This window comes from Dendrobates tinctorius, unplaced genomic scaffold (assembly GCF_039654945.1).
Source record: "Dendrobates tinctorius isolate UK_male_01 unplaced genomic scaffold, ASM3965494v1 ptg000084l, whole genome shotgun sequence".
In the NCBI taxonomy this organism is placed as follows: Eukaryota; Metazoa; Chordata; class Amphibia; order Anura; family Dendrobatidae; genus Dendrobates; species Dendrobates tinctorius.
In genome coordinates, this window is record NW_027361752.1 from 3,071,356 (window position 1) to 3,090,821 (window position 19,466).

Below are 19,466 nucleotides of genomic sequence, written 5' to 3' on the forward strand. Positions count from 1 at the left end.
CAACTAGGTAAGTTGGGAACTCCTTTCCACACTCCAGCACTCGCACCCCACACAACAGGGTAGTTCTGCACAACCACATTGAGGTGTCTCTCTCCTCCTAGACATTAGGAGTGCCTTGGTGGTTCCCTGCATGGAACACTGGATGTGCTGGGAGGTGGGTAGAGTTGAGATCCATATAAAAGGTTGTGAAGGTTTAGAATTACAGGTTCAGTCTGGACATCAGTCAGGAGAGTCTGAGGATGGGTCCGAGGAGAAGGAGTGCTGCAGCTGCCTCAGTGATCTGAGCCAGCTGGCACAGGAAAGGAACAGAAGGAGAAAGACGTAGAACTGCAACCTAAGCTTCCATAGGAAAGAGGAGTAGAGAGAACAGAGAGGAGTTGTGGGTCAGAAGAGGAACCCTGCCTATAGGTTCTCAGCGCAAGGCCGGGGCCCGGTCCCCGAGGTTGTATGGGCACTTATGGTTCTGCAGCAGACACCGGTGGAGTAGTTGGCCGTAAATGCATTACTCCCATCTAAGACTTGGGGCACAACAGCAACTGAATAGAGAGCCAGGACTCCGGAGAAGGGAGTCCCCGAGAGAGGCTACAGCTGTCTGCCATACAAGTAGAGTTGTTAGGAACATCTAACAGGAGGAACTCCAGAGTACCACGGTACTGGAGCTCTTCACACCTTAAGGCGCAATAGAGGAGTCATTCACAAGAGGTACATGTTGGCTGAGTGTTGTAGAGGAGAATCCTGACTTGCCCGGGAGGTTGATTGATTCTCTGCCCTGGAGGACACGGCACGGAGGCAGGCACCAGTGTGTACCACGGACTGTGAGTAAAGCTTTGGAACTGCAAGCCCTGGTGTCTTCCATTCATTTGTGCGCTAACACCGTCAGCACCGTTACATCTGGGTACCAGCATTCCTCACACCGCTTGCGCCTATTCTCATCTATTGCCATTACACTGCCCTGGGGTTACAGCTTCACCTGTGGGGAGCTACACCATCTATGCTGCAACACCACATCAGCCCCAGAGGATCTGCACGCAGCGTTGGCTTAACATCTTGCTCGCCAAACACCACTTGTGGCATCCTGCTATATCACAAACCACCATTGATTTGGGCGCCCAGGGCCACGGACCGGGTCACCGCCGCTGTGACACCTTTCCCCCTGACACCAGCCCGGTACCGAGTACCCCACAGCCCTGGGAGGGCGACCCACAAAGCAATGTCTTAACAAAGCAGGATGGTAAAAATGTTTCAAATTACATTAGAATATATCATAGAAATTCATGTGACATTAAAAATTTAGCCCAACTTGCTAGGCATCTTAGAAACACGTATCATTCTTTTGCATACTTCTCATAGACCCTCACCTTATCCCAGGAGCAGACAAAGAAGAGTGTGCTTCCTTTTTTCTTTGAATGTATATGAGTTGGTGACTCTAGGTTAAGCACCTGTTCACACTATGTTTATGCTTGGATGTGACGGTCAGTTTTTTGAAATTTGTATTCATTAACCTTCCGACTGAGCACTCCACCTGTTAGCCGCAGACGTTTTTAATCAAAGCAGGGCCACCACCCCTCCACAGAGATATAGATTTCAGTCTAAGGAGAGGATTTACATAGGTTCTCATTCAGATGAAGACTTTAGTCTAAGTGAGGATTGGCATTAGGTAGGGTCCTGGAAAACGAGAAATGCCTTACCGTGGCTTCCAGGTACACATAAATTGGCCATTTTATGCGCTAAGCTTTCTCAAATTTTCATACTTCTAATGCAGTAATGCAATCCATTTTTCATATTTCATGTTTGCATGTTATGGCTTTGCAGTGTGCTTCCTATTTTCTTTGAATGTATACGAGTTGGTGACTCTAGGTTAAGCACCTGTTCACACTATGTTTATGCTTGGATGTGACGGTCAGTTTTTTTAAACTAGTGAAAATATAGGGACTGTTGTTCATAAAAGGGGAGGGAAGGAAACGGACGACCCGATGTTCCAGTGTTCCAGCCGGGTCAGGACTTTGTGGACTGTGCCCTTGTCTTGAGGTCTGATGAGGGCGCACTGTATTAAGAAAACAAGGAACAGGAAGTGTGTTGTTCAATACTGCATGCTGCAATCTGATGAACTTGAACTGTTTAGTAAACTTTTGGTTGTTGAAACAAACAAGGTGTCCCTTGATCTATGTGTCACGACTCTGGAAGATGGAGGCCTGGAGATAGTGAAGGTTTGCGGCCAACAAGTGAGTGCCAACCACCCCACACATGATAGCACTGGAACACGATTTTCCTGTAAAGTGCCAGCGGCTCGGTTATGGCTACCGTCCGCGGTCACTACACTTATACCTAAAATAATTTTTGAAAAACAGAGTTTTGACACCAAATATTGATTTGATTTAGATTTCTCTTTTGTTCATTTACTTTGTATTTTGTTAATTGATAAAAATAAACTATAAACATTTCTATATTTGAAATCATTCTTACTTTGCAGCATTTTTCCACACCTGCCTAAAACATTTGCACAATACTGTCATGCATCTATTATATATAAATCATCCTCAGATTGCCCAGGAGGTCCCTGAGCTTTGCCTTTAAAATCGAGTATAATCTCACACTGGTGTAGCCCCAACAAAGACAGCTTATTATTTTAACTGCTGCATCCTTACAGGAAAATACACCAGATGTCCAATTTTAATTTTTCTGCAGTTCCCACTTGATAAGCAGAAACACAGAGCAGCAAGAATAATTCCACTCAATGAGTACAGATATTTCAGTGTAATAACTGGCAGATAAATAATAGGAAACCTTGTACGGTAAGGCACGGTAAGCCCTTCCTTACAGAGCAACTACACTTTCTGCTAAGCGTATATCTTATTGGAGAAAAATGTCTCTTTCCTCACTTAGAGCTTACTTCTCTCTTCCCCTGCTTCTTTCACTAACCATTCATTCTTAATACTTGCTGAAATCTGTCCTCAGATGAGTCTTTAAAGGGAATCTATGGGTAGGATCAGCTCTTCTAATCTGTCTGTATGGGCATGCCGGTCAGAGGAAGCTGGATAAAATGATACCTTGCTATATGCGATTTGATGTCTAATACCAGAGAAATCCACCTTTTTCTTATATATAAGCTGTTTGGGACTAGGAGCCAGATGTAGATCTCCTGAGAATCTGCCTCCAGAGCTTATTTTAAATAAAAGGGGGCTTTACCAGTGTGAGACATGTAATGGTTACCAGTGTGATGTGTAATGGTTATCAGTGTTACCTGTGTGATGTGTAATGGCCGCTCTCTGCTCTCCTGATCTCACTGCAGAGTTGTGTTTGACTGTACCTGACACATCTGCAGGTTTTTCTCAACATCAGCTTCCATCTCACAGACAGCCAGTATTGCAATATCATAATACAGCAGAGCTGTGAGAGCAAATGTATTTGTTATGAGACAAAGTTCAGTTCTACTGTTCTGTGTTAGTTAGATGTTTCACACTGGTAACTCCTCCTTTTATTTGTAAGGGTATGTGCACAAGTTGCGGATTTCATTGCGGATCCTCAGCGTTTTTGGATTTGCATCAAATCCGCAGTGTAGTGCACAGCCAAAGTTAATCTATGGGAAATGGAGTTTTGTTGTGCACACGCTGCGGAAAAAACCGTGCTGATTCACAGTGTTTTATTTTCCGCAACATGTCAATTCTTTGTGCGGATCTGCAGCGTTTCTGCACCCATTGACTTGCATTGAGTCGGGCACATCCGCAGCAAAACCCCAGGTGTAAAAAAAGATCTGCAGTTTTGCTGGGGATGTGGGTGTGAGAAACGCTGCGTACAGGGAAGAGGGAAGTGTGTGGGCGGAGAATGTGTGCGTGTCTGTGTGCAGGGCGGGGTCTGCATGTAGTGTGTGTGCCGGTTTCTGCGTGAATCTGTGTGTGTGGGTCTGCGGGGCTGTGTGCGGGGTCGGCAGGGGTCTGCGGGGATGTGTGTGTGTGCAGGCAGGCATCGTCCCATGGGACTACTAGTCCCATACAGCTATGCCAGCTACAGTGACACCATTAGCCAGTGATGGGACAGTAGTGGTCCCATCATCCGGCTAATGTGTTGAATTTAAAAAAAACAAAAAAAAAAAACATACAGTACACATATAGTCCATACTCGCCATATACTGCTAATCCCTGAAGCCCTCGCTCACCTGAAAAAAAATTAGAATAATAAACAAACAATATACTCCCTGTGACCAACGTAATCCAATTAATAATGATTGTCCCACTACGATCTCCCGTGGAGAGCTGTCACATCAGCAGATGTGACCACTCTCCAGGGGCTCCAGTGATACAATGATGGAGATAATCCTCCGCATTGTATCACTCCACCGCCGACAGTTCACTTGAGTTCACCTGTCACTTTGCAAGACTACAGCGTGAGAATTTTTTTACGCTGTAGTGCCGTAAAGCTAGATGCTTAACTCCAATGACACACTGCGGTCACATAGATAGATCTACAGATAGATAGATCTATAGATAGATATTATCTATAGATCTATCTATCCCATATCTATCTATCTACTGTATCTATCTGTGAGAAATAGGGTGTGGGTTGGACAAATGTAAAAGAGGAGGTTGGACAAGAAATGACATCACAGATTTTTTTTTTGTTAAATAACATATCTTTATTTAGCTTACAAAAACGCATACAATCTGCAGGTAAAAAACACATGAAAATCCGCATCAAAAACACACAAAAAACACATCAAAAAGTGCGGATTTTTACCTGCGTTTTCTGCCAAGAGGTGCAGATTCTGTGCAGAAAATTCTGCAGGCAAATCTGCAATGTGTGCACAAACCCTAATACTCTCTGGAGTCAGATGCTCATACAGATCAGTGTCCGGCCCATTTTCCTGAACAGCTAAATTACAGCTTGCAGGTATCAAGATAACATATTACTCAGCTTCCTATGACGTTCATGCCCATATAGACGGCTCAGGAGAGTTGATCCTACTGACAGATTCCCTTTAAGGAGATTGGGATCAGATGACAGCTGCTGCATAAAGACATCCATGAAAAGGAGAAAATGGAAGGAGCAGAGCGGAGACAGAAACAGATGTGGGGATGTGGCTCGCTTAGGTGCAGCGGGAGACAAATATGAGACAGGTTCTTCAACAGTGCTTGCGGTTTATTCACGGCATAAACGCACAAGGCAACGTAACACCAAACAAATAGCCTTTTAGCTCAGGCAAAATAACACAAAATGTCCGTAGTTGTAGACTCAGAGCAGGAGTCTCAGCACACATGGGAGGCTTAGCCCTCCCCACACACAACTCCCTGGTTCAGGAGCAGGCCACATTATAAGGCTGTAGCCACACCCACAAACTCAGCAGCTGACTGGTCACCTGACTGTGACCTCACCACAGGTCCTTCAAACAACCACAATAATAATATCTGGTACGCTTTACTTATGCCTTACATTATAGAGACAAGCCATTTATGAGGCACATATCTCCCATCAATTACACGACCCTTAGCCCTGCCACATACCTCCCCCCTCTGCCTAAAGCCGTGGGGCTTGGCACTTTCACCTACCAGGCAAGGGATTCTGGAGAGGGCATCGGCATTCCCATGTAGCTTCCCGGCCCTATGCTCTACATGGAAGCTGAAGTCTTGTAGGGCTAAGAACCAGCGGGTGACCCTAGCATTCTTGCCCTTTGTTTCCCTCATCCACCTGAGTGGGGCATGGTCGGATATTAATCTAAACTTCCGTCCCACCAGGTAGTACCGTAATGTGTCCACTGCCCATTTTATGGCCAAACACTCCTTCTCTACCACTGAGTAATTTCTCTCACAAGGAGTCAACTTCCTACTCAAGTAGAGAACAGGATGCTCCTCCCCACGTATCTCTTGGGAGAGGACTGCTCCTATCCCGACATCTGAGGCATCTGTCTGGAGGACAAATTCACGTTTAAAGTCTGGGGCCACCAAAACGGGTTGCTTGCAAAGAGCTCCCTTCATTTCTTGGAAGGCTGACTCTGCTTCTTCGGACCAGCTGACCATCACTGACTTCGTCCCCTTAAGCAGATCAGTTAGAGGTGCAGCCATTGTGGCGAAGTTTGGGATGAACCTCCTGTAATATCCCACAATCCCCAGGAAAGCTTTAACTTGCTTCTTTGACAGAGGTCTCGGCCATGTCTGAATTGCTTCCACTTTATTGATTTGGGGTTTGATCTCGCCACGCCCCACTACATATCCGAGGTACTTTGCTTCTTCTCTCCCCAAGGCACACTTCTTCGGGTTTATTGTAAACCCCGCCTCTCTTAGAGCATCAAACACTGCTTGGACCTTCTCCAGGTGAGTCTCCCAGTCCGGGGTAAAGATGACGATATCATCTAGATATGCGGCAGCATATAGCTTATGAGGCGCAAGGATTCTATCCATCGCCCTCTGGAAGGTTGCTGGAGCTCCCTGTAGGCCAAACGGCATCTGGACATAATGGAAGCACCCGTCTGGTGTGGAGAATGCCGTCTTCTCCTTGGCTTCCTGTGCCATGGGAATCTGCCAATATCCCTTTGTCAGATCCAAAGTGGTTATGTATCTGGCCGGTCCAAGTCTCTCGATGAGCTCATCAACGCGTGGCATGGGATAAGCGTCGAACTTGGAGACCTCATTCAGCTTTCGGTAATCGTTGCAGAACCTCCATTCACCATCAGGTTTTGGGACCAGGACAATCGGGCTCGACCAGCCGCTCTTGGATTCCTCAATGACCCCGAGCTTCAACATACGCTGCACCTCCTTGGAGATTACCTCTCGCCGGGCCTCAGGAATACGATAGGGTTTCGCGTTCACCCGCACATGTGGCTCGGTCAGAATTTCGTGCTCCACCACCTTCGTGCTCCCCGGCAACTCTGAGAACAGGTCACGGTTTTTCTGGAGTAACTCCCGGCACTGCTGTTTCTGGGCCTTCGACAGAGTCTCCGCTATGGTAACGGCTCCAACCTCCCCTTCTAGGTTGCCCAGCAAGCACGGAGTTACCCCTGGCTCTCTATCTTGCCATGGCTTGATAAGGTTAATATGGTAAACCTGGTATGGCTTCCGTCTTCCGGGTTGGTGGATCTTGTAGTTTACGTCTCCCAGCTTCTCCACCACCTCATATGGCCCTTGCCACTTGGCCAAGAACTTACTTTCCACCGTCGGGATTAGCACGAGAACTCGTTCTCCCGGATTGAACTGCCTCACTCTGGCTGACCGGTTGTAGACCCTGGCCTGAGCCTCTTGTGCCTGGCGGAGATGTTCTTTAACAATGGGCATCACCTTCGCAACCCTCTGCTGCATCAGTGCCACATGCTCAATGACGCTTCTGTGGGGCGTGACTTCGGCTTCCCAGGTTTCCTTGGCTATATCTAGGAGACCTCGTGGATGCCGGCCGTACAGAAGCTCGAAGGGGGAGAACCCCGTGGAGGCCTGGGGAACTTCACGGATAGAAAACAGTAAATACGGTAGGAGACAATCCCAGTCTCTACCATCTTCCTCTATGACTTTTCTCAGCATGCTCTTCAGTGTCTTGTTAAACCTCTCAACAAGGCCATCTGACTGCGGATGGTACACTGAAGTCCTTAACTGGGAAATTTGCAATACTCTGCACAATTCTCTAATCACTTTGCTCATAAAAGGTGTCCCCTGGTCGGTCAGGATCTCCTTCGGCAAACCCGTCCGGGAAAACACATGGACCAGCTCACGGGCTATACTCTTCGCGGAGGAGTTTCTCAGGGGAATGGCCTCAGGATAGCATGTGGCATAGTCCAGGATGACTAATATATACTGATGCCCCCGAGCTGATTTAACTAAGGGACCGACCAAGTCCATGGCAATTCTCTCAAATGGCACCTCAATAATGGGCAGTGGCACAAGAGGGTTCCGAAAATGAGATGTGGGGGCAGTTAACTGACATGTCGGGCAGGACCTGCAATAGTTTACTATTTCCCAGTGACACCCAGGCCAATAGAACCTCTGTACAACCCGTTCCTGGGTTTTTTCCACCCCCAGGTGTCCCCCCAAGATGTGTGAATGGGCCATGTCCAACACTTTTCGTCTATAGGGGCCTGGTACTATTAACTGCTCTGCCACCTCCTCCCTTATTTTCGTGACCCGGTACAACAATTCCCCACTCAACATAAAATGGGGAAACCTTGTGTCTGCTCCTGGCTCTTGTGCAACCCCATTAATGACGGTGACATTGTTAAAGGCTTCCCTTAGTGTGGGGTCCCTATGTTGGGCAGTCCCAAAATTCTCCCCGGCCACCCCTAACTCCGGGATGTCAGGTACAGGGGACCCTTCGTCTTCATCCCCAACAAGGACACATAAAGGAAAGTCGTCTGCCTCTGGTGGTGGCGATACCTCAGTGGGTTGGATTGGTTCCCTGCTCTTGCTAGCACACTCAGAACCCCTCCCCCACAGATCCCAAAACAGACAGAAATCCCGGCCAATAATTATGGGATGCAACAAGTCTCGAACAACACCAACTTCATGCGACTCGGTGCCATGCGCCGTTTCAATCTTCACCCTAGCCATAGGGTAGTCCTTTGCATCGCCATGTATGCACCGAACACCAATCTTTTTACCCGGGAGTATATTTAGAGGAAAACTGGCCCTCACAAGGGTCACCAAGCTCCCGGAGTCCAGAAGCGCCATTGCTGCTCGACCGTTCACCTTCACGGGACACGCTTGTGGCCCCTTGTTAGGTAGCGAGTTCACACTGCAAGTTGGATATGCGTAGTATGAACTACGGCGTCCCATGCTGCAGTCCATCTGCTCGGTGGTCTGGGGACAACGGGCCGCTATATGTCCTGGCTCATGACATTTCCAGCAAATAACACCCGAGAGGACCTTGGGCACCGCCTCCCCCACCCCTTTTGACCTTGGACGCACCACGCCTTTTTGTGACTCCGCCCCCTGCTGGGACCCCCAATACGGAATGGGCTGCTTCCCCAGGGAACCTTCCATCCCCTGGTATCTCTCGACCAGCCCAACCAGTTCATCAGCATTTTGGGGATCACCCTGGGCAACCCAAGTCTGTAGAGGTCTCGGCAGAGAATGCACAAACCGATCCATCACAACTCGCTCTACCATCTGTGCCGGGGAAGCCGACTCTGGCTGCAGCCATTTCTGGACCAGGTGCAACAGGTCAAACATTTGGGAGCGCGGGGGTTTGTCCCAGTGATAGGCCCAACGATGCACTCTCTGTGCCCTGGTAGTCATTGTTACCCCCAAGCGGGCGAGAATTTCCGCTTTTAATTTGGGATACTCTCTGGCATCTTGTACCGTCAGGTCAAAGTACGCCTTCTGGGGCTCCCCCGTTAGGTATGGGGCCAGTACCTCCGCCCACCGCTCTGGCTGAAGTTTTTCCCTCTCAGCCACCCTTTCAAACACCGTCAGGAAGGCCTCAACATCATCCTCAGGGGTCATTTTCTGTAATGCGCGTCTTACCGCCTTCTCGACGTCGGTGGCATCAGCCCGACCTGGGGTTGGGGCGCTCGTCCTGCCCTCCTGGATGGCGGTTGCCAGAAGCTGCATCTGCTGCCGTTGTTCCTGCTGGCTCTGCTGGAACTGCTGCCGCTGCTCCTGCTGGCCTTGCTGGATCTGCTGTAACAACAGCTTGTTGGTTTCCTGCTGCAGTGCCTGGGACTGGACCAGGTGTTTCAGCAGGTCCTCCATGATTCCCGGCAGTACTTGTTGCCCCGCTGCAAACTTCACCCAGGACATGCAGCAACTGTCTCAAGTCTCTGCTGGGACCGCTGCCCGCACGTGTACCACCAATTGTGGGGATGTGGCTCGCTTAGGTGCAGCGGGAGACAAATATGAGACAGGTTCTTCAAACAACCACAATAATAATATCTGGTACGCTTTACTTATGCCTTACATTATAGAGACAAGCCATTTATGAGGCACATATCTCCCATCAATTACACGACCCTTAGCCCTGCCACACAGAGGACACAAAAAGAAACTGCTGCAGCTTCTAGTGACTAGAAACCGCATTGGAAAATACGGCTTAAAATCCAGAATACAAGTCATTGGGCAGTATTGTCCAGTGGTCAATAATGTTTTTTTGCAGCTCAGGGGACCTGGGTTTAAATCCAAAGACAACATCTGCAAGGAGTTTGTATTTTCTTCCCATGTTTGTGTAGATTTCCTCGGGGTTCTCTGTTTTTTCCCACACTCCAAATTCATACTGATAGAGAATTTAAAGGGAACCTGTCAGCAGGATTGTGCTCAGGTACCTACAGACAGTGTCAGGTTGGCGCCCTTATACTGATTAAAATGATACCTTGGATGGTGAAATCCATCTTGTGGTTGTTTAATCTTAATTTTTTGTTTTTAGTTAATGATATGCTCCTGCTTGGGGGCGGCCTGTGGGGACTCTTCATGTGGTTCTCTGCTTAACTATTCATAATGCAAACTGCTGACAGGTCACTGATCTCTCATTGACCGGCCCCCTAGATTGGATAATGAATACCTGTACATACTGAAGAAAATCTCCAAGAGCTGCTACTGCGCAGGTGTGGGAGGCGCCATCTTGGAGGATGACAAAATGGCGCCGACGACGCCTGCACAATAGCAGCAATAGATCTCTATGGATCTCTATACACACCGATAGCTGCTACTGCGCAGGCACGGCGGGCACCATTTTCAAATTGATTTTTTTGTACTTTATCAATAACATGAAGAGCAGTGATTACTAGGACACTAAACATACGATAATGCTGCAGTGCAGGTGGCATGGCTGGCCTCTGTCTGCTGAAGGGTTTTTGTAAATTCAGAATATACAGATATTCATTATGTAAACTAGGGGGTAGGTCAGTGAGGGATCAGTGAATACCTAAGCAGAGCACCACATAAAGACCCCTCCACAGGCCGCCCCAAAGCACGAGCATATCATTAACGAAAAACTGAAAATAAAGATTAATCAACAACCACAAGTCAGATTTCATCAACCAAGGTATCATTTTAATCAGTATAATGGCACCGACCCGACACTGTAGGTTACTGTGCACAATCCTGCTGACAGGCTCCCTTAAAATTGTGAGCCCCGATGGGGACAGTGATGGTGATGTCTGTAAAATTATTGAGGCTATGTAATTGAGTAAAATAAATAAATATAGCAACCAGAAAAAGTGTTATTCCTGTTCACATGGCAGTTTATGAAAAATTAATCTGAAACAACGGGTATGCTTTAAATTAGGTCTTTATGATAAGGCAAGAGGATTATTTAAGTTTGTTATAGTCATAGGTGTAGCTATCTTCAAAATCAGGATGGGGTTTTTATCCATTTGTGACAAGAGCAAAATGTTTTCTTCATAAAAATTACATTTGTATATACGTATACAGTGGTGCTTGAAAGTTTGTGAACCCTTCAAAATTTTCCGTATTTCTGCATAAATTTGACCTAAAACTACGGTAAATCAAATTTTCACAAGTCCCCTGGGGTGGAGGGTCGCAGCACTATCTCCTCTGTGGGTGCCACCAGTACTTTGGTTTTAGGTACAGTAAACGTGCTAACCATATTTATATTTGTTGATGGATCCACTATAAGCTCTACACTACTGCATACAGTGGGGGAAATAAGGAATTGATCCCTTGCTGATTTAGTAAGTTTGCCCACTGGCAAAGGCATGAACAGTCCATAATTTTAAGGGTAGGTTAATATTAACATTGAGAGATAGAATATCAAAAATAAAATCCAGAAAATCACATTGTGTAATTTACATAAATTTATCTGCATTTTGCAGTGAGAAATAAGTATTTGATCCCCTACCAACCATTAAGAGTTCTGGCTCCTACAGACCAGTTAGATGCTCCTAATCAACTCGTTACCTGCGTTACAGACAGCTGTCTTACATAGTCACCTTTTTAAAAGACTCATGTCCACAGACTCAATTAATCAGTCAGACTCTAAAGGGCCTTTTACACTAAGCAACGCACCAGCGATAACGATAGCGATCCGACCAGGCATAGATCGCTGTTGTGTCGTTACGTGATCGCTAGATAGCTTTCAAACAGTCCACTCTCGTCAACGACTCTAGAGAGATCAGCGATCTGCATAGCGACCTCGTTGCTCGTTGAGTACCTTTCACATTACTAAACAAAAAACGATTCAGACCTCGGTGGGCGTGCTTCAGCGTTTAATTTACAACGCCCCCCAAAGCGCCGATTGGTGGTCACCGCTGCGCTGTCATTGGCCGGCGGCGTCATTAAAGAGGACGTAATAGCGTTACAGTTTAAATCTCTGGAGCGCCGTGGTTAGCTTCTAAACCAGCATTTTTCTCCCTAGAGACAAAAGTGCATTTTTGGTTAGATTTCGCTATTCGTCCTTCAGCAACCCTCTTGAAGAATCATCATCGTTGGTTATTTTCAAATACCTCCATTTTTAAGATCATCTTAAGAATCAACAGTGCAAATTTTTTTATATTTTTTCTCCATAACTTTCGGAATTTTCGCAACGTCAAAGGTAAGTGTATTTTGGTTCCAAAGTTTTATTTTTTTTTTTTATGCCCTTTTTTTTTGTTTTATTTTATCGTTTTATTTTAGTTTAGTGTAGAAACCGCGCCCGCCCCCATTTTTGTAATTGTTGAACGGGATACCTTTCTAGGACAGCGACCAAGCTTATGCGATTCAAACTCTTTTTTATTGTGTCTATGTTCATTTTGTCCATATGCACATGTCCGAGCAGCCATTTTAGTTTTGAAACCGCGCCCGCCCCCATTTTTGGAATGGTTGAACGTGATACCTTTCTAGGACAGCGACCTAGCTTATGCGATTCAAACTCTTTTTTATTGTGTCTATGTTAATTTTGTCCATATGCACATGTCCGAGCAGCCATTTTAGTTTTGAAACCGCGCCCGCCCACATTTTTGTAATTGTTGAACGGGATACCTTTCTAGGACAGCGACCAAGCTTATGCGATTCAAACTCTTTTTTATTGTGTCTATGTTCATTTTGTCCATATGCACATGTCCGAGCAGCCATTTTAGTTTTGAAACCGCACCCGCCCCCATTTTTGGAATTGTTGAACGGGATACCTTTCTAGGACAGCGACCTAGCTTATGCGATTCAAACTCTTTTTTATTGTGTCTATGTTCATTTTGTCGATATGCACATGTCCGAGCAGCCATTTTAGTTTTGAAACCGCGCCCGCCCCCATTTTTGGAATGGTTGAACGTGATACCTTTCTAGGACAGCGACCTAGCTTATGCGATTCAAACTCTTTTTTATTGTGTCTATGTTAATTTTGTCCATATGCACATGTCCGAGCAGCCATTTTAGTTTTGAAACCGCGCCCGCCCACATTTTTGTAATTGTTGAACGGGATACCTTTCTAGGACAGCGACCAAGCTTATGCGATTCAAACTCTTTTTTATTGTGTCTATGTTCATTTTGTCCATATGCACATGTCCGAGCAGCCATTTTAGTTTTGAAACCGCGCCCGCCCCCATTTTTGTAATTGTTGAACGGGATACCTTTCTAGGACAGCGACCAAGCTTATGCGATTCAAACTCTTTTTTATTGTGTCTATGTTCATTTTGTCCATATGCACATGTCCGAGCAGCCATTTTAGTTTTGAAACCGCGCCCACCCACATTTTTGTAATTGTTGAACGGGATACCTTTCTAGGACAGCGACCAAGCTTATGCGATTCAAACTCTTTTTTATTGTGTCTATGTTCATTTTGTCCATATGCACATGTCCGAGCAGCCATTTTAGTTTTGAAACCGCGCCCGCCCCCATTTTTGTAATTGTTGAACGGGATACCTTTCTAGGACAGCGACCTAGCTTATGCAATTCAAACTCTTTTTTATTGTGTCTATGTTCATTTTGTCCATATGCACATGTCCGAGCAGCCATTTTAGTTTTGAAACCGCGCCCGCCCCCAATTTTTGAAATTGTTGAACGGGATACCTTTGTAGGACAGCGACCAAGCTTATGCGATTCAAACTCTTTTTTATAAAATGTATGTCCGTACCTAAATGAAAGAGTTCTCACCATTTCCTTTCTTTTTTATTACAGATGGCATCAAGTAGCCAAGTTGCAAACAGCCAAGACTTCATACGCCTATTTATTGAGATGTATCGGTCATTGCCCTGCCTCTGGAAGGTGAAGTCTCCAGACTACAGTAACAAATACAAGAAGAAGGTTGTGTGGGGAATAGATAGCTCAGCTGGGGATCTTTGCTTTGGCACAAGCGTGTGGCTATGAAGTCACTTCAGCAGACTAGCAATATGGACACGGCATCTTTATTGTGCACACTTGTTATCCAATGTTACACTTGCCAAACATGAAATAAAACGTCTAAGGCCGTCTGGCCACTAACTAACAATAGCAGGCTAACTACAAAATAAACCTATATAACAGCAAACAAGTCCATGTTATCTTACTGTGTCAGCTCCCAGCTCAGCAGATGATAGACTGAGAGATCCCAGCTCCTCCTGATTATATCAGCTGGACCAGTCAGGAAACCAAAACCTGTATTGAATTAGTGGAGGGGGAACTACCAGTCCTTTCCATGCTGATCACTAAGGAAACCAGGACTGGATTACAGTGAAATAAACTGGCTTCATCATCAGTACAGGGAGACATATGAAATGAAACGGGGAGAAACATACCTGTTTTCTAGTACCTCTCCCTTTGGCACCTCACACACCCCCCTCCTTTGTTCGAGCCCGTGCGGTCGGACACGACGAGTCACCAAGCAGTGCGTTCTAGACAACGCATCTGCATTTCTGTGCGCTGTGCCCGCCCTGTGCTCAACGGAAAATTTAAACCCTTGTAATGCTAAGAACCAGCGTGTCACCCGTGCATTGCCTTCTTTTGCCCGGGACATCCATGTTAGGGGCGAATGGTCCGTCACTAGCCTAAACTGGCGACCTAGTAAATAATAGCGCAAGGTGCACAGGGCCCATTTCACAGCCAGGGCTTCCCGCTCAACTACACTGTAGTTCTTTTCTGCTCTCGTAAGCTTTCTGCTTAGATAGGCCACTGGGTGTTCCTCGCCATTTACTTCTTGAGACAAAACCGTGCCGAGGCCCACCCCAGAGGCGTCTGTTTGGACAATAAACTCCCGTTTAAAGTCTGGTGCAACCAACACTGGTTGGTCACAGAGGACTGTTTTCAATCGCTGAAAGGCCTCCTCTGCTTCTGCGTTCCACTTTATTGTGACAGATTTCGACCCCTTAGTAAGATCTGTGAGAGGAGCTGCGATGGTCGCAAAATGTTTGATGAACCGCCTATAATAACCAACGATCCCTAAAAAAGCTCCAACCTGTTTTTTGGTTACCGGTCGTGGCCAATTTTGAATAGCATCCACTTTATTGGCTTGAGGCTTCACGACGCCTCTCCCTATGCTATATCCCAGATAGCGAGCCTCTTCCAATCCCAACGTACATTTCTTGGGATTGGCAGTCAACCCAGCTGTTTTTAAGGAGTCTAAGACGGCTTGTACTTTTGACAAATGTGTGTCCCAGTCATTGCTAAAGATAATAATGTCGTCCAAGTACGCAGATGCATACTGGCCATGGGGTTTTAGGACAATATCCATTAGACGTTGGAAGGTGGCTGCGGCACCATGCAACCCAAATGGCATATCTCGGTACTGGAATAATCCCTGGGGCGTAACAAAGGCAGTTTTCTCTTTGGCTGATTCCGTGAGGGGAATCTGCCAATAACCTTTTGTTAAGTCAATAGTAGATATGTACCTAGCCGAACCCAGTCTCTCTATCAGTTCATCGACTCTTGGCATCGGGTAGGCATCGAATTTCGATACTTCGTTTACTTTCCGAAAATCGTTACAAAATCGGATAGTCCCATCGGGTTTGGGCACCAGTACGATAGGGCTAGCCCAATCACTCCGGGACTCCTCAATGACCCCGAGCTCTAACATCTTCTTCACTTCCTGGGCAATGGCTTGTCTCCGAGCCTCCGGAATTCGATATGGTTTAAGCCGTACCCGCGCCTGTGGATCAGTAATAATGTCATGTTTAATTAGGTGAGTCCGGCCAGGAAGTTCCGAGAAAATATCTGCGTTCCTCTGTATGAACTCCCTGGTCTCTCGTTTTTGCCTTTCGGATAGCGTGTCTGCAATACCCACTTCTGGCGGAGCTACCTGGGGGTCCTTTACCTTAGAAGGTGGTGCCCCTCGAGGCCCATCCTCAAGGGCAGCTCCTGCCACCAGACTCTCCCTGTCCCGCCAGGCCTTAAGCAAGTTTATGTGGTATATTTGTTCGGGCTTTCTCTTGTCTGGTTGGTGTATCTTATAATTTACTTCACCTACTCGTTCCAGCACTTCGTATGGTCCCTGCCATTTCGCAAGAAATTTATTCTCTATGGTAGGCACCAATACCAACACCCTGTTTCCGGGTTGAAAGACTCGTGTTTTTGCTGCTCGGTTGTATACCGTGCTTTGGGCATGTTGTGCGCGCTCTAAACACTCTTTAACTATTGGCATAACTGCTGCAATTCGGTCCTGCATAAGTGTTATGTGTTCAATTACACTGCGATAAGGAGTTACCTCTTGTTCCCAAGTCTCTTTGGCAATATCTAACAGGCCTCTAGGACACCGCCCATAAACCAACTCAAAAGGTGAAAAGCCTGTGGAGGATTGGGGTACCTCACGTATAGCGAACAGGAGGTATGGTAGTAGGGCATCCCAATCTCTCCCGTCCTTATCCACCACCCTTTTCAACATTCCCTTTAGGGTTTTGTTAAAGCGCTCCACCAAACCATCAGTCTGAGGGTGATATACTGAGGTACGCAAATGGGAGATTTTTAGCAGTTTACATAAATCCTTAAGTATACGAGACATAAAGGGGGTCCCTTGATCCGTAAGTATCTCTTTCGGAATGCCAGTGCGGGAAAACATATTAACCAGCTCCTTTGAAATTGATTTCGCATTGGCATTCCGCAAGGGCACTGCTTCGGGATAACGCGTGGCGTAATCCAATACTACCAAAATGTACTGATGACCCCTGGCAGATTTAACTAATGGACCGACTATATCCATTGCTATCCTCTCGAAGGGCACCTCTATTATTGGTAAGGGCACTAAGGGGCTTCTAAAATGTGACATAGGTGCGGTCAATTGACACGTAGGACATGACCGACAGTACTGGGTCACGTCTCCCACTAGACCCGGCCAAAAGAAACGTTGCAGAATACGGTGTTTTGTCTTTTCTACCGCCAGGTGTCCTCCCAAGGGATGTTTATGTGCCAACTCCAAAACTACCTGGCGAAAGGACTTAGGTACCACTAGTTGTTCTACCACCACCCCTCGCACCTTGTCTATGTGATACAACATATCCTGCTGCACCGCCACGTGTGGGAACTCGTTTTGAGCCCCTGGGTACAATGGTCTTCCCTCGGAGACCTTTATGTTTTCCCACGCCCTTGCTAGAGTGGGATCCTGGTGCTGAGCGGTCCCGAACTTACCACGGGCCACGTCAAGGTCAGGCATTTCTAAAACATCCTCTAGCTGGTCTGCCTCGCCTGCATACACAGCCAGAGGAGAGTCCACAGATTCTAGTACTTCCTCTGAGATGAGTTCTCCGTCGTCTTGCTGCAATGGTTCAGGGGCTAGCTCCGGAGCACCGTCTTCAACTAGAGGGTTCATGCCACTTTTGAAGTTCCACAAGTCCCAAAATAAGGGAAAGTCTCTCCCCAGGATTACACTGTGTCCCATAGACTTTATGACTGCCGCCTGATGTCTTTTCGTCCCTACTGGCGTGGCAAGAGTAACCCAGGCAGTGGGGTAGTTCTTAGTATCCCCATGGATGCAACTAATGCCCACGGTTAAGTTCGTTAGGGCGCTAGAGTCCACCAAACTGGCATGTACCAAAGTTACTTGACTGCCGGAATCCAAGACGGCATTCACACTATAACCGTCAACCTCGACATGGCACACGTGTTGTTCATTTCCCGTGAGGGTCTCCGCCACACAGACTGACTGCACATATAGTGAAAGACGCCTCATAGCATTACAGTCCATTGGCTCTGTAGTCATTGGGCAGTTAGCTGCTACATGGCCAAGCCTGCGACATCGCCAACATTGTATAGGCCCTTGTCTCCTCGATGGAGATCCCAGACGAGGTCTGCTGGCTTGATGTGAGCCCGTACCACCTCCATAGTCCTTTGTAGGTCTGCTACCCTTCATCGTGACGTTCTCTTCTTTTGAAGATGGAGTAGGTTTCGCAGGACTCTCCAGCGATTTCTTGGGGGGCCAGTGGGGTGCTAACGTCCCTTGGAGTAGGCTTTCAGAAGCATTGTAGCGTTCGACCATATACACCAACTGGTCAGCGGTAGTTGGGTCACCCTGTCCAACCCACCTCTGGATCTTAGCGGGTAAGGACCGCAGGTACTTGTCTAGAACAACACGCTCCACCATCTGTGCGGACGTTAAAGCCTCCGGTTGCAGCCATTTTTTTACTAGATGGATGAGATCATGCATTTGTGAGCGGGCTGGCTGATGCTCCACAAAATTCCATAAATGCACCCTCTGTGCACGTACATACGTGTTTACTCCCAGCCTTGCCAGGATTTCGCCTTTGAGTTTGATATAGTCCATAGCATCCGCTCCACTCAGATCGTAATAGGCTTTTTGTGGATCTCCGCTCAGAAATGGAGCAACTACCTCAGCCCATCTGTCCAGTGGTAAGTGCTCACGTTCTGCAATACGTTCAAACACGGTGAGGTATGCTTCCACATCATCGTCTGCGGTCATTTTAAGCAAAGTCTTCTGTACGGCTTTCTGCGCACTAGCAGCGCTTTGTGCACGGTCTCCCTCATCTCGGGGTTGCCGAACCAAGGCCTGTTTTATTGCTTCCAACTGCTCTTGCTGCATCTGGTGTTGCTGCTCCAGAGCCTTCTGGAAGCAAGTATTAGTCTGCTGTTGCTGCACATTTGCTTGCAATAACTGCTTCACTAGTTCCTCCATATTACTGGACTCTTGGCTCTTCAAAAGCGCAGAAGCTTTCAGCCAGGACATACACAGCGTTTTCTCTGCAGTCACAGTCCAGCAGCCACAAGTGCCCGCATTCGAAACACCATTTGTGGGGAATAGATAGCTCAGCTGGGGATCTTTGCTTTGGCACAAGCGTGTGGCTATGAAGTCACTTCAGCAGACTAGCAATATGGACACGGCATCTTTATTGTGCACACTTGTTATCCAATGTTACACATGCCAAACATGAAATAAAACGTCTAAGGCCGTCTGGCCACTAACTAACAATAGCAGGCTAACTACAAAATAAACCTATATAACAGCAAACAAGTCCATGTTATCTTACTGTGTCAGCTCCCAGCTCAGCAGATGATAGACTGAGAGATCCCAGCTCCTCCTGATTATATCAGCTGGACCAGTCAGGAAACCAAAACCTGGATTGAATTAGTGGAGGGGGAACTACCAGTCCTTTCCATGCTGATCACTAAGGAAACCAGGACTGGATTACAGTGAAATAAACTGGCTTCATCATC

At 46.9% G+C, this 19,466-nt stretch overlaps 1 protein-coding gene across 3 annotated transcripts in view; it reads right to left on the minus strand.

The window, feature by feature from the left end:
* Positions 1 to 19,466, minus strand: part of GABRR3 (gamma-aminobutyric acid type A receptor subunit rho3) — a 160,215-nt gene that overhangs the window by 44,813 nt on the left and 95,936 nt on the right. The window lies entirely within an intron of this gene.